This window comes from Hyperolius riggenbachi, chromosome 11, assembly GCF_040937935.1.
Source record: "Hyperolius riggenbachi isolate aHypRig1 chromosome 11, aHypRig1.pri, whole genome shotgun sequence".
Lineage (NCBI taxonomy): Eukaryota > Metazoa > Chordata > Amphibia > Anura > Hyperoliidae > Hyperolius > Hyperolius riggenbachi.
The window spans coordinates 49,006,344-49,024,919 of NC_090656.1; the positions used below are offsets into that span (position 1 = coordinate 49,006,344).

The window sequence follows — 18,576 nt, forward strand, 5'->3', positions numbered from 1 at the left end:
CTACAACAGTGGGAAACTATGAGGGTGTTCCTACTGCACGTTTTGATTTAAAAAAAATCGAAGTGGTGCTGCCTGTACCATTTTTTTTTTTAGAGCGATTTTTTTTTTCCTTAAAGAGACACTGAAGCGAAAAAAAATATGATATAGTGAATTGGTTGTGTACTATGAATAATTACTAGAAGATTAGCAGCAAAGAAAATATTCTCATACTTTTATTTTCAGGTATATAGTGTTTTTTCTAACATTGCATCATTCTATAATATGTGCAGATTACACAACACTCAGCATTCAAAATGAGTCTTTCAGAGCAGTCTGTGAAGTAAATAGTCCAGGAACAGTTGAGATAATAAAAGTCAGATAACAACCCTCTCCACGACTAGTTAGTCGGAGAGCTTAATGGCTTGTTTGCATAGAGATAACAACTGGAGTTTCTCAATTTTTCCAGTACTGGAAACAATTACACTGATGTATCTGATCTTAATGTTTTATTTCTTAGCTGTGCTACACATACAAATCATAATATCATCATTTTTTTTCGCTTCAGTGTCTCTTTAAAGCAATGTGCAAAAACTCACATTCCTTTAAAAATCGCTCTGAAAATCACTTTGCATTCGCAAAGTGATTGCATTTGGTAGTGTGAACTAGGCCTTGCCAAGATTATAAAGGAGAAGCAGGCTGGAGTCACGTAAGATTATGGAATCTTTCTTTTGGCGGGGTTAGTAGTTGGGAGCGAGCCTTTGCTCTGTTGACCTGTAATTAAGGTACTTCTGTCTGCTTCCTTCCACACCTTTGCATCTACAAATATGGCAACTAATGGTGCTGCCTTCCTGGAGACAACCAATATTTCTTCCTTCCTGGTAAGTGGGAGTTCCCTACCAGCACAAAACCGATCACCTGACCAGCCCACCTCCTTCCACTGCAGCACTACAGCTCTGTAGTTCCTTCCTGTACAGTGTACAGTAATAAAGTATTTAGTCTTTTTCACACTCCCTGATGTATTTATAAAACCCATATGTTCCTTTCTTCACCCAGTCCGGGATTTAACCAGGGATATGGAGTCTGTACAAAAATCATCCAACTCCGACTCCTCAGTTTATGAAACCACTGACTCCGACTGCAGGTACCGAAAAAATTGCTCCGACTCTGACTTCACAGCCCTTGATTTTACTAATTGTTTTTGTTCATAAGCACACTGGGGTGGGTATGGGATGGGTAAATGCTTTATTCCACAAACAGCAGAGTAGAATTTGACAGAAACAGATGATTAGACTCTGCAGAGCTGTGGTGTTGCAGTGTTAGCCACAAAGAGTTAACCTCTTACAAGAGAGGGGGGTGTGCAAGGTCAGGTGACCTACTCTGTTTTAACCTTGAATAATTAGCTGGTGCCCCTTCCCATTCTTTTCTGACTAATTTACATGGGCGATGATGGGACAGGAATAGACATTTGGACAGTTCACAGACTGCTATTCATGCTAAACAAGGTGAATCTGACATTTGCAAAGGAAGTCAGTTTTACAAACCCAGTAAACAAGGTAAAATTACTACACAAGAAGTACACAAGCCTTAAAGGGAATCTGCAGTAAGAGAGATATGGAGGCTGCCGTATTTACTTCCTTTACTTCCTAAAGGGAGCCTGAGGTGGGGTTATAAAATAAAAAAACTAGGCTACCTGGGGGGCTGGATGGATCAGGTAGCTGCCATCCCCGCTGCTCTCCGCCTCTCCATTGACTTGATTTCCTTTCTTTCACTTTTGTGACCTCTGGGGTCACGACGCTGGAAGGAGAGAGAGATTCTCTCCCAGCGTGCAGGGAGGCCGGGGATCTGCAGGGGGCATGGCCAGGGAGAGACAGCTGCCCAATGGCAGCTCTGGAAAGCCTGCAAGAATACCCCAAGTGGGCGTTTTGACCAGGCAATACCTCTTTCCTCCCTTACCCTGTTGAATAGCGACAATCATTGTTGCTAATTTCGGGGGGCTATAGCGCAGTAGGGGGGGGGGCTTAGAGCAGCGTGGAGGGGACACAGAGGCATGTCATGAGGCAGGGAACATGCCTCTGTGTCACATCTGCACCCTTGCCACACTGCCTTGGGTTCTTTTTAACCACTTACTGTTCTGCGTACAGTATATTTGCGCCCCTAAAAACTTCATCTGAGCCTCAGGGGCATAGATATATGTACTCTTTCACGATCGCCGCTGCGCGCATACCCACGGGGGTATGCATCTCTGCCCGTTGGCCCGGAGATCAATGAATGGGAATGCAACTTCTATGAGAAGCCGCGGTCATTCTTTCAAAAAAAAGAAAAAAAAAGTTTCACATCCACGCTTTGCTTCCTGTTAGCGTAATAGTACACTTACAGGACACAAAGGAAAAGAGTGACTGAGTACATCTTGTGGCCAAATAGTAAAATTACACCTACATACATTTTATTTTTTATAAACAGACCCACAAATACATTTAAATTAACTTCTCTCCCACACTCTCCCCAAGGTACCGCCCAAAATGTTTTGCCGAATAAAAAAAAAAAAGAATGACCGTAACAAAATACAAAAAATACATACGGTACATAGTTACTTTAGGGACTGAACTTTTTAATATGTATGTAAAGAGGGTATATTACTGTTATTTTCTAAATTATGGCCTTGTAAATATTGATGGATGCAAAACTGAAAAAATGCACCTTTATTTCCAAATAAAATATTGGTGTCATACATTGTGATAGGGACATAATTTAAACGGTGTGATAACAGGACCAAATGGGCAAATAAAATGCGTGGGTTTTAAGTATGGTAGCATGTATTATTTTAAAACTATAATGGCCTAAAACTGAGAAATAATGGTTTTTTTTTTTTAAATTTTTTATAATAATGAATTTTTTTCCATTTATTCTTACTTTTCTTATTAAAATAATTCTAAGCAAAATGTACTACTTAAAGAAAGCCTAATTGGTGGCGGAAAAAACAAGATATAGATCATTTCTTTGTGATAAGTAGTGATAAAGTTATTGGCGAATGAATGGGAGGAGCGCTGAAATGTGAACATTGCTTGGATGCATAAAGTGAAAATACACTGAAGACTGAAGTGGTTGAACAATACCAGTTGCCTGCTAGTCCTGCTGATTCTCTGCCTCTAATACTTTAGCCATAGACAATGTGTGGTTCCACAATGGCGTGGTGGATAGCAATTTCACCTTGAACCTGGTTCTAACCACAGCCAGGGATCTATCTGCCCCTGTCTGCATGGGTTTCCTCCCTATTCCAAAAACATGCAGATAATTGGTTTCCAACTAAAATTGTCCCTAGACTACAGTATGCATACAACTATGTTAGGGTTTAGATTGTGAGCCCCTTCGAGGGACAATCTAGTGACAAAACTATACACTCTGTACAGCACTTCTGAAGATGTCAATGCTGTATAAATACATGATAAATACGTAAATAGACCCTGAACAAGCATGCAGATCAGAGGTTTCTAACAAGATTTAGCTGCATGCAGGGCCGGATTTACCATAAGACACTGTAGGCACGTGCCTATAGGCACCTGATGATGAAAAGGCGGCTCGCTCCCCTCCCTGAGCGCCTCCCTCTCCGTTTTCCTATGCAGAATCCTGACGAGAGTGTAAATGAGAGGTTACTCCCCCTGCTCTCGGCATTCCACTGATGAGATCTCCCTTCAGTCAGGGGCACATTGCTACCTAATTCTGAGCTTCCTCTAGCTACCTAATTCTGAGCTTCCTCTAGCTACCTAATACTGAGCTTCCTCTAGCTACCTAATACTGAGCTTCCTCTTGCTACCTAATACTGAGCTTCCTCTTGCTACCTAATACTGAGCTTCCTCTAGCTACCTAATACTGAGCTTCCTCTAGCTACCTAATACTGAGCTTCCTCTAGCTACCTAATACTGAGCTTCCTCTAGCTACCTAATACTGAGCTTCCTCTAGCTACCTAGTACTGAGCTTCCTCTAGCTACCTAATACTGAGCTTCCTCTAGCTACCTAGTACTGAGCTTCCTCTAGCTACCTAGTACTGAGCTTCCTCTAGCTACCTAATACTGAGCTTCCTCTAGCTACCTAATACTGAGCTTCCTCTAGCTACCTAATACTGAGCTTCCTCTAGCTACCTAATACTGAGCTTCCTCTAGCTACCTAATCCTGAGCTTCCTCTAGCTACCTAATACTGAGCTTCCTCTAGCTACCTAATTCTGAGCTTCCTCTTGCTACCTAATACTGGGCTTCCTCTAGCTACTTAATACTGGGCTTCCTCTAGCTACTTAATACTGAGCTTCCTCTAGCTACCTAATACTGAGCGCTTCCTCTAGCTACTTAATACTGAGCTTCCTCTAGCTACCTAGTACTGAGCTTCCTCTAGCTACTTAATACTGAGCTTCCTCTAGCTACTTAATACTGAGCTTCCTCTAGCTACCTAATACTGAGCTTCCTCTAGCTACTTAATACTGAGCTTCCTCTAGCTACTTAATACTGAGCTTCCTGTAGCTACCTAATACTGAGCTTCCTCTAGCTACCTAATACTGAGCTTCCTCTAGCTACCTAATACTGAGCTTCCTCTAGCTACCTAATACTGAGCTTCCTCTAGCTACCTAATACTGAGCTTCCTCTAGCTACTTAATACTGAGCTTCCTCTAGCTACCTAATACTGAGTTTCCTCTAGCTACTTAATACTGAGCTTCCTCTAGCTACCTAATACTGAGGTTACTCTTGGGGGGACCTCTAGCTACTTAATATTGAGGCTATAGCTACCTATGAGGGGCAATAAACCTGCAGTAAGGTATGGCAGGGGTTTGTAGGTTCAGTGAGGGCGGAGTCTAAGGTGCCAGGATATCTGTGCCTATATGCTCCTGTGAGTTAAATCTAGGCCTGGCTGCATGCTTGTTGTTTTAGGTCTGTGATTCAAACATTACTGAAACAGGACCGCTCTGCAAATTATTTAAAAGGAAACAAATATGGCAGCCTCCATATGCCTCTTGCTTCAGGCTTCCTTTAACTACTCTAAGACTGCCCCACACCAATGGGCGTGGCCGGCGGCAGACCCAGGACCGCTAAAGGCCAATTGCCGTCAAGTCCTGGGGTCTGCTATTGCAGGAGATCGCAGGCATCTCCTACTTGGGAGGCGGAGCTCCGCCCTGCCTTCAGTCTCTGATCGTCGATCACCACTCGGGAGACTGTTAGTCTTTTTAGTTAGTACAGTGCTGTGATTTGCAGCAGCGCTGTACTGGGGACAGCCGTGTGACACGGCTGTCCCCCTGGGGCACAAGAGAGCGATCGGCTCTCATAGGCTGAAGCCTATGACAGCCTTTCGCCATGATTGGCTGGCTGCAGGGAGGGAGGGAGGGGAAAAAAACAATAGGGAATTTCAATAAAAAAAAACAAACAAACATAAATGTTTATTAAAAAAAAAATAAACACAGGGGGGCGATCAGACCCCACCAACAGAGAGCTCTGTTGGTGTGGAGGAAAGGAGGGGGGAAATAACTTGTGTGCTGTGTTGTGGGGCCCTGCAGCTTGGCGTTAAAGCTGCAGTGGCCTTTTAATAGAAAAATGGCCTGGTCTTTAGGGGGGTTTAACACTGTGATCCTGAAGTGGTTAACTGGGGTTGGTGGATACTGATATGGGCAGGCTGTTATACCGATAGATACGCTATTAAACATATTTTACTTGTATTTTAGTATAACTATCTCTACCCAGTGTTCAAGTCCTCTTGTAGCTTTCATACAGCCCCATGTGGGCATATCTTTAGATTAGAATATATTACCAGCATTATACAGTTATAACACAACTTTATTTCAACTTTTATGTACACACTTTACCACCTGATACATTTATAATGCAGTGGTACTGCTATTTTTTTAAACCACTTTCATACACAGAATTTCTTAGAAAACCTCTAAAATCTACACAAATGTTCTGATACATTTTTGTTAGGCGTGCTATACATTCAGTTGTACTGTCTTTTTACACCTTTCTTTAAATGAATGAAGCAGGCAGTTCCAGTGAGGTGTGCTCAGTTGTGTGGTTTATAACAAAATATGAAGTAACAAATAAAATGATGGCGTTCTAAGGTTCCAACTTTTTCCATTTGGTTGCTGTCTCTGGTAAAAATACCTACTTCCTGTTTTAACAGGAAATTAACACATCTTCCATACACACACAACTTTATTCTCCACAGAAAATTTAAAACAAATTCTAACAGTTTATTTTCATCACCACAATAAGATATATGGCAGTTGCACTACACTGTGAAGGAAAGATCAGGTGCATGATGACTGCAAGCTGTGCGCCCCAGGCTAACTCCAAACCATTCCTGTGAACTGACACTTCACCAGCAGGTGCTCCCACTCACCACAAGAGGGCATTCATTAATGACTCGAGGACATGATCAATGTGTGCAATACATTGCCAATATTCATGGCAGCTCCCTCTAGTGGTGAGTGAGCCTACTGCCTGGAGAAGATCCAAGTGATGATTTTGAGGCAATGTAGACCACATTGGGGTGTGTGCAAAAAATTGTGTTAAGCAGAATTAGGTGCATAAAGTCTTGTGCATGATGAGAAGAGCATAATGCACTGCATGCAATGTATTGCATTTTGCTCTATACATTGTGCAACAAGACATCACACACTCAGTTACTGGAGAATGCCTAATACACATGTGAGGGGCCTTTACCTCGGGTTACTGGAGAATGCATACTACACATGTGAGTGGCCTTTACCTCGGGTTACTGGAGAATGCCTAATACACATGTGAGGGGCCTTTACCTCGGGTTACTGGAGAATGCATAATACATGTGAGTGGCCTTTACCTTGGGTACTGGAGAATGCCTAATACACATGTGAGGGGCCTTTACCTCGGGTTACTGGAGAATGCCTAATACACATGTGAGGGGCCTTTACCTCGGGTTACTGGAGAATGCATAATACATGTGAGTGGCCTTTACCTTGGGTACTGGAGAATGCCTAATACACATGTGAGGGGCCTTTACCTCGGGTTACTGGAGAATGCATACTACACATGTGAGTGGCCTTTAACTCGGTTACTGGAGAATGCATAATACATGTGAGTGGCCTTTACCTTGGGTACTGGAGAATGCCTAATACACATGAGTGGCCGTTACCTCGGTTACTGGAGAATGCATACTACACATGTGAGTGGCCTTTACCTTGGGTACTGGAGAATGCATAATACATGTGAGTGGCCTTTACCTCGGGTACTGGAGAATGCCTAATACACATGAGTGGCCGTTACCTCGGGTACTGGAGAATACATAATAGACACGTGAGTGGCCTTTACCTTGGGTACTGGAGAATGCATACTACACATGTGAGTGGCCTTTACTTCTGGTACTGGAGAATGCATACTACGCATGTGAGTGGCCTTTACCTTGGGTACTGGAGAATGCATGCTACACGTGAGTGGCCTTTACCTTGGGTACTAGAGAATACATATTACACATGTGAGTGGCCTTTACCTTGGGTACTGGAGAATACATATTACACATGTGAGTGGCCTTTACCTTGGGTACTGGAGAATGCATGCTACACGTGAGTGGCCTTTACCTTGGGTACTGGAGAATACATAATAGACACGTGAGTGGCCTTTACCTTGGGTACTGGAGAATGCATGCTACACGTGAGTGGCCTTTACCTTGGGTACTGGAGAATGCATACTACACATGTGAGTGGCCTTTACCTTGGGTACTGGAGAATACATATTACACATGTGAGTGGCCTTTACCTTGGGTACTGGAGAATGCATGCTACACGTGAGTGGCCTTTACCTTGGGTACTGGAGAATACATAAGACACGTGAGTGGCCTTTACCTTGGGTACTGGAGAATGCATACTACGCATGCGAGTGGCCTTTACCTTGGGTACTGGAGAATACATACTACACATGTGAGTGGCCTTTACCTTGGGTACTGGAGAATGCATACTACACGTGTGAGTGGCCGTTACCTTGGGTACTGGAAAATGCATAATAGACACGTGAGTGGCCTTTACCTTGGGTACTGGAGAATGCATACTACATGTGTGAGTGGCCTTTACTTCTGGTACTGGAGAATGCATAATACATGTGAGTGGCCTTTACCTTGGGTACTGGAGAATGCATAATAGACACGTGAGTGGCCTTTACCTTGGGTACTGGAGAATGCATACTACATGTGTGAGTGGCCTTTACCTCGGGGTACTGGAGAATGCATACTACATGTGTGAGTGGCCTTTACCTCGGGGTACTGGAGAATGCATACTACATGTGTGAGTGGCCTTTACCTCGGGGTACTGGAGAATGCATACTACGCATGTGAGTGGCCTTTACCTTGGGTACTGGAGAATGCATACTACATGTGTGAGTGGCCTTTACCTTGGGTACTGGAGAATACATAATAGACACGTGAGTGGCCTTTACCTTGGGTACTGGAGAATGCATAATAGACACGTGAGTTGCCTTTACCTTGGGTACTGGAGAATGCATACTACACATGTGAGTGGCCTTTACCTCGGGTACTGGAGAATGCATACTACACGTGTGAGTGGCCTTTACCTTGGGTACTGGAGAATACATAATAGACACGTGAGTGGCCTTTACCTTGGGTACTGGAGAATGCATAATAGACACGTGAGTGGCCTTTACCTTGGGTACTGGAGAATGCATAATACACACGTGAGTGGCCTTTACCTCGGGTACTGGAGAATACATAATACATGTGAGTGGCCTTTACCTCGGGTACTGGAGAATGCATACTACATGTGTGAGTGGTCTTTACTTCTGGTACTGGAGAATGCATACTACACGTGTGAGTGGCCTTTACCTCGGGTACTGGAGAATGCATAATAGACACGTGAGTGGCCTTTACCTTGGGTACTGGAGAATGCATACTACATGTGTGAGTGGCCTTTACCTTGGGTACTGGAGAATGCATACTACGCATGTGAGTGGCCTTTACCTTGGGTACTGGAGAATACATACTACGCATGTGAGTGGCCTTTACCTTGGGTACTGGAGAATGCATACTACACGTGTGAGTGGCCTTTACCTTGGGTACTGGAGAATGCATACTACGCATGTGAGTGGCCTTTACCTTGGGTACTGGAGAATGCATAATACATGTGAGTGGCCTTTACCTTGGGTACTGGAGAATGCATACTACACGTGTGAGTGGCCTTTACCTTGGGTACTGGAGAATGCATACTACACGTGTGAGTGGCCTTTACCTTGGGTACTGGAGAATGCATACTACACGTGTGAGTGGCCTTTACCTTGGGTACTGGAGAATGCATAATAGACACGTGAGTGGCCTTTACCTTGGGTACTGGAGAATGCATACTACATGTGTGAGTGGCCTTTACCTTGGGTACTGGAGAATGCATACTACATGTGTGAGTGGCCTTTACTTTAAGGTGCTGGAGAATGCATACTACACATGTGAGTGGCCTTTACCTTGGGTACTGGAGAATGCATAATAGACACGTGAGTGGCCTTTACCTTGGGTACTGGAGAATGCATAATACACATGTGAGTGGCCTTTACTTTAAGGTGCTGGAGAATGCATATTACACGTGAGTGGTCATATGACAGCTGACATCACTCCTCACTGATCAGGAGCCAGTGATTGGCTCCTGATCATGTGATTATTACGATCACTGACCGCGCTCCCCTCCGCTCTGCCCGGCATCCCTGCTCACTCAGCCTCTAATGTCTGGTCCCGGCTTGAAGACGTCATCAAGCCGGGACCCGGAACTTAGCAGCAGTGCGAGCAGGGATGCTGGGCAGAGCGGAGGGGGATAGAGCTGTTTGCCGCTGGAGCTGGGGAGGTGAGTAATGGCTGCTAGCTATACTGGGGACACCCATGCCTAGCTATCTATACTAGGGATACCTATGCCTGGCTATCTAAATGGCCCCCCTTCCCCAAATGCAAAAAATGCTCTGGTCCTTAAGGGGAGGTGGGGGGTGGAGGTGCCGGTCCTGAGGGGGTTAAAAACTCCTGCAGAGGGCAACAATCCATGATGGCTGTTCACAAAGCGAACAGTGAAAGAAGAAGTCTCACTTTCAGTTCACTGTACTGCACTGTGCACCAATCACACAGCAATGCAAATGAGGGTACAAAAATGGATACTTTGTACCTTTTTATTCAGGGAAGTTGGAACATTGCACAAAGTTTCTGTTCTCCATTCAGCACATTGTTTACTCAATATGGCCCAATTTGACCCTTCACAAATACATATTCTATTAGCACTAGTAACTGCTTAAAGAGGAACCTGAAGTGAGAGGGTTATGGAGGCTGCCATATTTATTTCATTTTAAACAACACCAGTTGTCTGACTGTCCCACTGATCATCTGCCTTACAGCCTGGTACACACTTTCAATTATGATTGGCCAATCAGTGAACACTTTTTTTTTGTTTGTTTGTAACATAATCAAAAATCAGTGAACACATTTACCACCTCCATGTAGTATGAGGGTTTACCTCTACCTAATCTGCTGTTAGTATGCAATGTCTGTTGAACCTTATACTACATGGAGGTGGTAAAATTGTTCAGTGATTGGCCAATCATCATTGAAAGTGTGTACCAGACTTACAGTTGTGTTCAAAATTATTCAACCCCCAATGCTGTAAAGGGTTTTAGGGAATTTAGTGTACATTTGTAATTGTGTTCAGAATGAAATATTACAAGCACTTTTTAAAGAACCAAAAGCAACTAAAATGACATCAATTGTTTTTCAATACAGTATTAAATGTTTTTTTTGTTTTTTTTTGTTTTGTTTTTGTGTGATTTCTTCATTGACAAAATTATTCAACCCCTTAAGGACTACCACTCTAAGGGCTCTTTCACACTAGAGGCTGTGGTAGAAAAGGCTGAAAGTCAGCCTTTTGCTTAACGCCAATACATAACGTTTTCAAAGTGTTTTCAAAGCATTTTGAAAGAGTTTTACAGCCCATATGAAAACGTCCTTTTTTTTCTTCTATAAAAATAAGTGAACAAGATAGCTGTAAAACGCTTTGAAAAGGCTTTGAAAAGGCTGAAGTTGGCGTTTTCCATTGACTATCATTGAAACGCCAACAGCCAACTTCGGCTGTAAACAGCCCTGAAAAAGCTCCTGGGAGCGTTGAAACGCAATGCTCCAAAACGCCGAGTTAGATGTGAAAGGTAAAATGAAAGTCTATGGACTTTCTTTTACCTAGCAAAACGCCAACTTCGGCCGTGGCGTTAAAACGCCGAAAAATCCCTCTGGTGTGAAAGGGCCCTTAGGAACAGAGGTTCATTCAAGTGTTTTCGATTAAGTATTGAAAACACCTGTGGATGTTAACGAGCAGCAATCAAGCATAATAAGCACCAATTAGGCAGATTTAAAATGACTGTGATACTCAGCTCCTTCTAGACATTTACTGGTGTGTTTACAAACATGGTGAAGTCAAGAGAATGGTCCAGGAAGACAAGAGAAGAGGTGATTTCTCTTCACGGGAAGGGCAATGGCTATAAGAAGATTGCAAAGATGTTAAACATACCAAGAGACACCATAGGAAGCATAATTCGCAAATTCAAGGCAAAGGGCACTGTTGAAAGGCTACCTGTTCGTGGCAGAAAGAAGATGCTGACTTTGACTGCTGTGCGCTACCTGAAGCGCAAAGTGGAAAAAATTCCCTGTGTGCCTGCTGAGGAACTGAAAAAAAAGATTTGTCAGATGTGGGTACTGAAGTTTCAGCTCAGACAATAAGGCGCACACTGCGTAATGAAGGCCTCCATGCCGGAACTCCCAGGCGCACCCTCTTGCTGTCTCCAAAGAATAAGAAGAGTCAACTGCAGTATGCCAAAAGTCAAGTGGACAAACCACAAAAGTTTTGGGATAGTGTTCTGTGGACTGATGAAACAAAATTAGAACTGTTTGGGCCCATGGATCAACGCTATGTTTGGAGGAGGAAGCACAAGGCCTATGAAGAAAAGAACACCTTGCCTACTGTGAAGCATGACGGGGGGGGGGGGGGGGGGGGGATCAATCATGCTTTGGAGCTGTTTTGCTTCTGCAGGTACAGGGAAGCTTCAGTGTGTGCAAGGTACCATGAGTTCTCTTCAGTACCAGGAGATATTGGATGAAAATGTGATGCAGTCTGTCACAAACCTGAGGCTTGGGAGACCTTGGACTTCTCAACGGGACAATGATCCCAAGCATACCTCCAAGTCCACTAGAGCATGGTTGCAGATTAAAGGCTGGAACATTTTGGAGTGGCCATCGCAGTCACCATACTTAAATCCGATTGAGATCCTCTGGTGGGACTTAAAGGGATACTTAAGTCTGGCCAGAAAAATGAGTTTAACTCACCTGGGGCTTCCCTCAGCCCCCAGCAGCTGATCGGTGCCCTCGCAGCTCCACTCCGATGCTCCTGGACAAGCCAGCAACGACTTCCGGTTTCGCCGTCACTGGCCGACAGGCATGTGAACGTGAGTGATTCTTCGCGTTCCCAGCCACAATAGCACCCCCTATACTACTATTGCAGCCTTCTTGCCGCAATAGTAGCCTAGGGGGTGCTATTGTGGCTGGGAACGCGAACAATCACTCGCGTTCCCATGCCTGTCGGCCGGTGACGGCGAAACCGGAAGTCGTTGCTGGCGGGTCCAGGAGCATCGGAGCGGAGCTGCGAGGGCACCGATCAGCTGCTGGGGGCTGAGGGAAGCCCCAGGTGAGTTAAACTCATTTTTTTGGCCAGACTTAAGTATCCCTTTAAAGAAAGCAGTTGCAGCGCACAAGCCTAATGGCCCGTACTCACGGGCTGCAGAAGTGGCCTGTCGCCAGCACACGTGAGCGTGCTAGCGACAGGCCGGCGACAGCTTCTCTCCAGGTCCCTCCGCGTACACACGCGGAAGAGGGACCAGCGGCGAGACGGAAGCTGTCGCCGACGTTCCTCCTCCCCCCCGCCGGAAGCTCAATTTACCTCTATGGAGGTTGCTGTCGCTAGTCCGCGTACTCACGCGGACTAGCGACAGTTGCGCCGGAGGTGCGGCGGCGACTGTTGCCATGCGATTGAAACTTTCAATCGCATGGCGACAAGAGCGACGGGCGACAGTTCGGGGTGCGCGCGCGTGCAACGGCCCATACTCACGGGCGACCTGTCGCCGCAACACGCGCACGCCGCGTGTTGAGGCGACAAAAGTCCCTCGTGAGTATGGGCCATAAGAATGTGACTGAACTGGAGGCTTTTGCCCAGGAAGAATGGGCTAAGATACCCGTAGATCACTGCAAGACACTTGTGTCAAGCTATGCTTGATGTTTAAAAGCTGTTAGAACTGGAAAAGGATGTTGTACTAAGTACTAAGAATGAATGTCACTTGGGGGTTGAATAAACTGATAATGATGTGAGCACAGAAAAGACATTTGTGGTTATTTCATTATAAATCTTATGTTATATTTGTCTGACTTACAAGTGCTTCTTTGATTTAATTGTAAACAAGATGACTGAAATGATCAAAATCAATGTCAAACTGGCCAAAAAACTCAATTACAGTGGGGGTTGAATAATTTTGAACACAACCGTAGTACTTATAGGACTCTTGGACAACCATGTGAATCACATGTTTATGACATGATTAGCCGCATGCTTGTTTCAGGTGTGTGATTCTGACTCTGCTGCAGCCAAACAGATCAGCGGGGCTGCCAAGCATCTAGTATTGATTAAAGAGAAACTCCAACCAAGAATTGAACCTTATCCCAATCAGTAGCTGATACCCCCTTTTACATGAGAAATCTATTGCTTTTTACAAACAGACCATCAGGGGGCGCTGTATGACTGATTTTGTGCTGAAACCCCTCCCACAAGAGGCTCTGGGACCGCGGTACTTTTGGCAGTTTGTTACAATGTAACAAGGTTCACAGACAGGAATTAGCTGTTTACAGCTGTCTCTAACAGCCAAAACAGCTAGCAGCAGCTACATAACCTGCCCACAGTAAAAATGTCACCATGTAATAAATGTCAGAATGTAAATCGGGGAGAGGAAAGATTTTACAATGAGCAAACACTGACTAAATCATTTATACATTATTATTGTAAAAATTAAGCACTTTTTTTATTACATTATTTTCACTGGAGTTCCTCTTTAAAGGATACCACAGCCCAAAGGCTGTGGTAAAATCAAAGTTGCAATGTGGAGGGAAAGAAAGATACATACTTACCGCTTCCCTCGTTCCCTGCTGATGGGTCCCGCTCATCTGTTACAGCTCCCGGTACCGACCCGACTCTCCTGACCCTTCACCCGGACATACTGTGCTGCGCATGCGCAGTATGTCACTATACTCTTCGCTTCTGCCGTCGCATCGTGACGGCAGAAGTACGGACACTCCCCCGCCTCCTCCTCTCCCAGCGTGTGCGCTCCAATCTAAAGCTAGCGTGACATGCTAGCTGGAGTTCGCACTGGGACAATCGATGTGGAGAGAGCGGAGGGGGGAATACGTTAAAAAAAAACCACACTGCCGGCTGGAGGGAGCGAGTGAGTGGGCGGGCGAGTGGGCGGGCAGGCAGCGAGTGGGCGGCGAGCAGGCAGCGGCAGTACAGCCCAAGCATTCTGTACATAGATGCAATGACATCTATGGTACAGCAAGAAAATTATCCCCACATTTATCTCTGCATATGTGCATGTATATACATGTATATACACACATGTATATACATGCACATATGCAGAGATAAATGTGGGGATAATTTTCTTGCTGTACCATAGATGTCATTGCATCTATGTACAGAATGCTTGGGCTGTACTGCCGCTGCTTGCTCGCCGCCCACTCGCTGCCTGCCCGCCCACTCGCCCGCCCACTCACTCGCTCCCTCCCTCACTCTCTCCCTCCCTCCAGCCGGCAGTGTGGTTTTTTTTAACTTATTCCCCCTCCGCTCTCTCCACGTCGATTGTTCCAGTGCGAACTCCAGCTAGCATGTCACGCTAGCTTTAGATTGGAGCGCACACGCTGGGAGAGGAGGAGGCGGGGGAGTGTCCGTACTTCTGCCGTCACGATGCGACGGCAGAAGCGAAGAGTATAGTGACATACTGCGCATGCTCAGCACAGTATGTCCGGGTGAAGGGTCAGGAGAGTCGGGTCGGTACCGGGAGCTGTAACAGATGAGCGGGACCCATCGGCAGGGAACGAGGGAAGCGGTAAGTATGTATCTTTCTTTCCCTCCACATTGCAACTTTGATTTTACCACAGCCTTTGGGCTGTGGTATCCTTTAAAAAGAAATAAATATGGCAGCCTCCATTTAGCTCTTGTTTCAGCTTTTCTTTATTAAAGGGATACTGTAGGGGGGTCAGGGGAAAATGAGTTGAACTTACCCGGGGCTTCTAACGGTCCCCCGCAGACATCCTGTGTTGGCGCAGCCACTCACGGATGCTCCGGCCCCGCCTCCGGTTCACTTCTGGAATTTCAGACTTTAAAGTCTAAAAACCACTGCGCCTGCGTTGCCGCGTCCTCGATCCCGCTGATGTCATCAAGAGCGCACAGCGCAGGCCCAGTATGGTCTGTGTCTGCGCAGTACACTCCTGGTGACATCAGCGGGAGCGAGGACACAGGTGTGCAGGCGCAGTGGTTTTCTGACTTTAAAGTCAGAAATTCCAGAAGTGAACTGGAGGTGGGGCCGGAGCATCGGTGAGTGGCTGCGCCAACACAGGATGTCTGCGGGGGACCATTAGAAGCCCCGGGTAAGTTCATCTCATTTTCCCCCGACCCCCCTACAGTATCCCTTTAAAAGAGAGCCTTATGTATAAAGTGGAGGTTTTATAGCACATGACTTAACCCTCCTGGTGGTTCATTTTTTCTGCCAAATAGTCAGAAATTGATTTTTTTTTTTGTTTCATGTAAAGCTACCAGAGTGGTAGCTACATGAAACACCACTAGAGGGCGCATGTGTCCCTCTAGTGCGATCGTCGCCGGCATTAATAGCAAACAGAGGAACGCGTATATAACGCGTTCCCCTGTTTGGCTTCTCCTGTCGCCATGGCGACGATCGGAATGACGTCATGGACGTCGGCCGACGTCAGACGCCTCCGATTCAGCCCATAGCGCTGCCTGGAACTTATTGGTCCGGGCAGCGCAGGGCTCTGGCGGGGGGGGGCCTCTTCCGTCGCTGCGTGCGGGCGATCGCCGCAGAGCGGCGGCGATCAAGCTGTGCGATCAAGCGAGTGCTAACTGCGCGTACAGCACTTTAAATGGGGCAAATCGCCCCACCAGGGGCTGAGATATCCTCCTGCGCGGCATAGCCCGAGCTCAGCTCGGGCTTACCGCCAGGAAGGTTAACTTCCTAATGTGTGTTTGGCTCTGCTGTGCCCCCTTAAAGCTAGCGGCAATCTGATTGTTGCTAGCCTCCTTTTGCCCTGCCAGAGGTCAATCCCCACACTTCTGTCCCCGCCTCCACCAACTTGCTCCCCCGCCTCACTCCCCCGCCTTCTCCAATAATCAGCTAAGTACTTCCGGGTCATGGCCATTTGGGATTCTTCTGCCGGTGATTGGAGGGTGAACGAGATGTGGAGGATGAATGGGGCCATGGAAAGCGATGTGGAGCGGTGCAAATTCATCCGGGAGGCGGCATGGAGCAGGCAGCATTTATTTTTTTTTATTTATTTATTTTTTTTATGCTGCCTCGGGTTCTTTTTGAAGTGTACCTGGGGCGATATATGACATGATGAAATAAACATGTGTATGTACAGTACAAAACATATTACTAACCAGGTTGTTTTACTTGTTTTATTTTGCTGCCTGAAAGATCTAGAGGCTTCCTCTATGGGGGTAAGTTTTTTTTTTTTTTTTTTTTTTAAGATTACAGGTTTGCTTTAAAGCGGACCCAAACCAAACATTTTTTTTAATTCAAAATATTTAGTTGCACCACTCTGACACATACAAAGATAACTAAACACTCCTTCAAGCCTATGAGCATTTCAGTGCATGCTTTTCACCCTCCTGTTTGCATAACTAGGGTTATACAGGTGGCAGCCATTAGCAATTCCTCCTTTGCTGGACACCATCTACTCCACCAGTTTGGCGGATTCTGTCCGATATGAAAGGAAGGGAGGGGTTCCTCCAATAAATGTAAAATATTTTATATTTGTCATCATGCAGCTGAAAAAAAGGCTGCTATTTATTATTATAATTTAGAAAATAGGTTTTATTTCTAAAATCTTGTATTTTTAGTTTGGGTCCACTTTAAGGGCTGGTGCACACCGAGCGGGTTTTTTGGCGTTTTTGCAGCCGCTTGCGGCTGCGGATACGCTTGGTCAATGTATCTCAATGGGGTGGTTCACACCAGAGCGGGAGGCGTTTTGCTGAAACGCATACTCCCGGGGTGAGGCATTTTTTGGATTGCGGAGGCGTTTCTGCCTCCAATGTAAAACATAGGAAAAACGCAAACCGCTCTGAAAAACGGCAGTTCAGAGCCGTTTTGCAGGCGTTTTTGTTACAGAAGCTGTTCAGTAACAGCTTTACTGTAACAATATATGAAATCTACGACACCAAAAACGCTTCCCAAAACCGCAAAATGCTAGCTGAAACGCTACAGAAAAATAAGAAAAAGCGTTTTAAAATCTGCTAGCATTTTGCGGATCTGCTAGCGGGTTTTGGTGTGCACCGGGCCTAAGGCTCTATTTCCACTAAGCCTGAATCTGCAGCATTTCCCCACATACAAGAGGTGCAGGGAAACGTTGCCTATCTACCGTCCAGATCGCACTGTGGAGTAAATCTTGATGGCATGCTGCAGTTTTATGCAGCACGCACCAGGATCCTTATAGCTGTCCATGGCATGGATTAGTGATTAGTGATAGAGCTACAGAGCAGAAAGTGAGCCACCGCCGAATCTGAAACGGCCACAGCTCCTAGTAGAGACCAGTCTCTATAAACGCTTTTCTGAGTGCTTTGTGATTGATTAGCGCTTTTCAAAAATTTCTCCCATTCACTCTTATTAAAATCGCAGTAAAAAACGATTGTGGCAATTTTTAAAAAGCAATCAGAAAGCGCTAATTGATCACAAAGCGCTCAGAAAAGTGCTTATAGTGCGGATCCGGCCTCAGTGATAATGAGAAGCGAGTATGAGGGCCAACAGATATTGGCCTCAATTCACTAAGATCATGCTAGTGATAATAAGGCAAGAGAAAACTTACCTCCACACGTGAGAGAGTTATCTTACCTCTTCATTCCTTAAGTTACCTCTCCTGTAGTTAATTTACCTCCTCTGTAGTTAATTTACCTCCTCTGTAGTTAATTTACCTCCTCTGTAGTTAATTTACCTCCTCTGTAGTTAATTTACCTCATCTGTAGTTATTTTCACATGCAGCTAATTAACAGCTTGTCTTTAACTCTGCAGTTATTTTAAGGATTGGAGAGTTAATTTAAAGACAGAAGAGTTAACTTTAGGCTTGCCTGAGGTAAAATGTTTCCTGAATACTACATGCCTTATCACCATGGTAACAACTCTAGAAGAGTTATTAAAGACAGGAGATAAGTTTAGTGAATTGAGGCCATTGTGTACTATGAACAGATTGTCCAGGTAGGCTCTCATACTACTTGAAAGTGGTAAAATTGACCAGTAAGAGGCCAATCA

General features: G+C 45.3%; 1 protein-coding gene across 3 annotated transcripts in view; it reads left to right on the forward strand.

Moving 5' to 3' along the window:
• The first annotated feature begins 787 nt into the window (after positions 1 to 787).
• The window catches only part of SIPA1 (signal-induced proliferation-associated 1), a 215,503-nt gene continuing 197,714 nt past the window's right edge, over positions 788 to 18,576 (forward strand). For 2 of the 3 annotated variants that reach the window (XM_068260904.1, XM_068260906.1), the window contains exon 1: positions 788 to 857. The gene's annotated coding sequence lies outside the window, so the exon portion shown is untranslated. Of the gene's footprint in view, positions 858 to 16,749; positions 16,773 to 18,576 lie in introns of all 3 variants that reach the window. The other variant, XM_068260905.1, reaches the window with a different exon arrangement.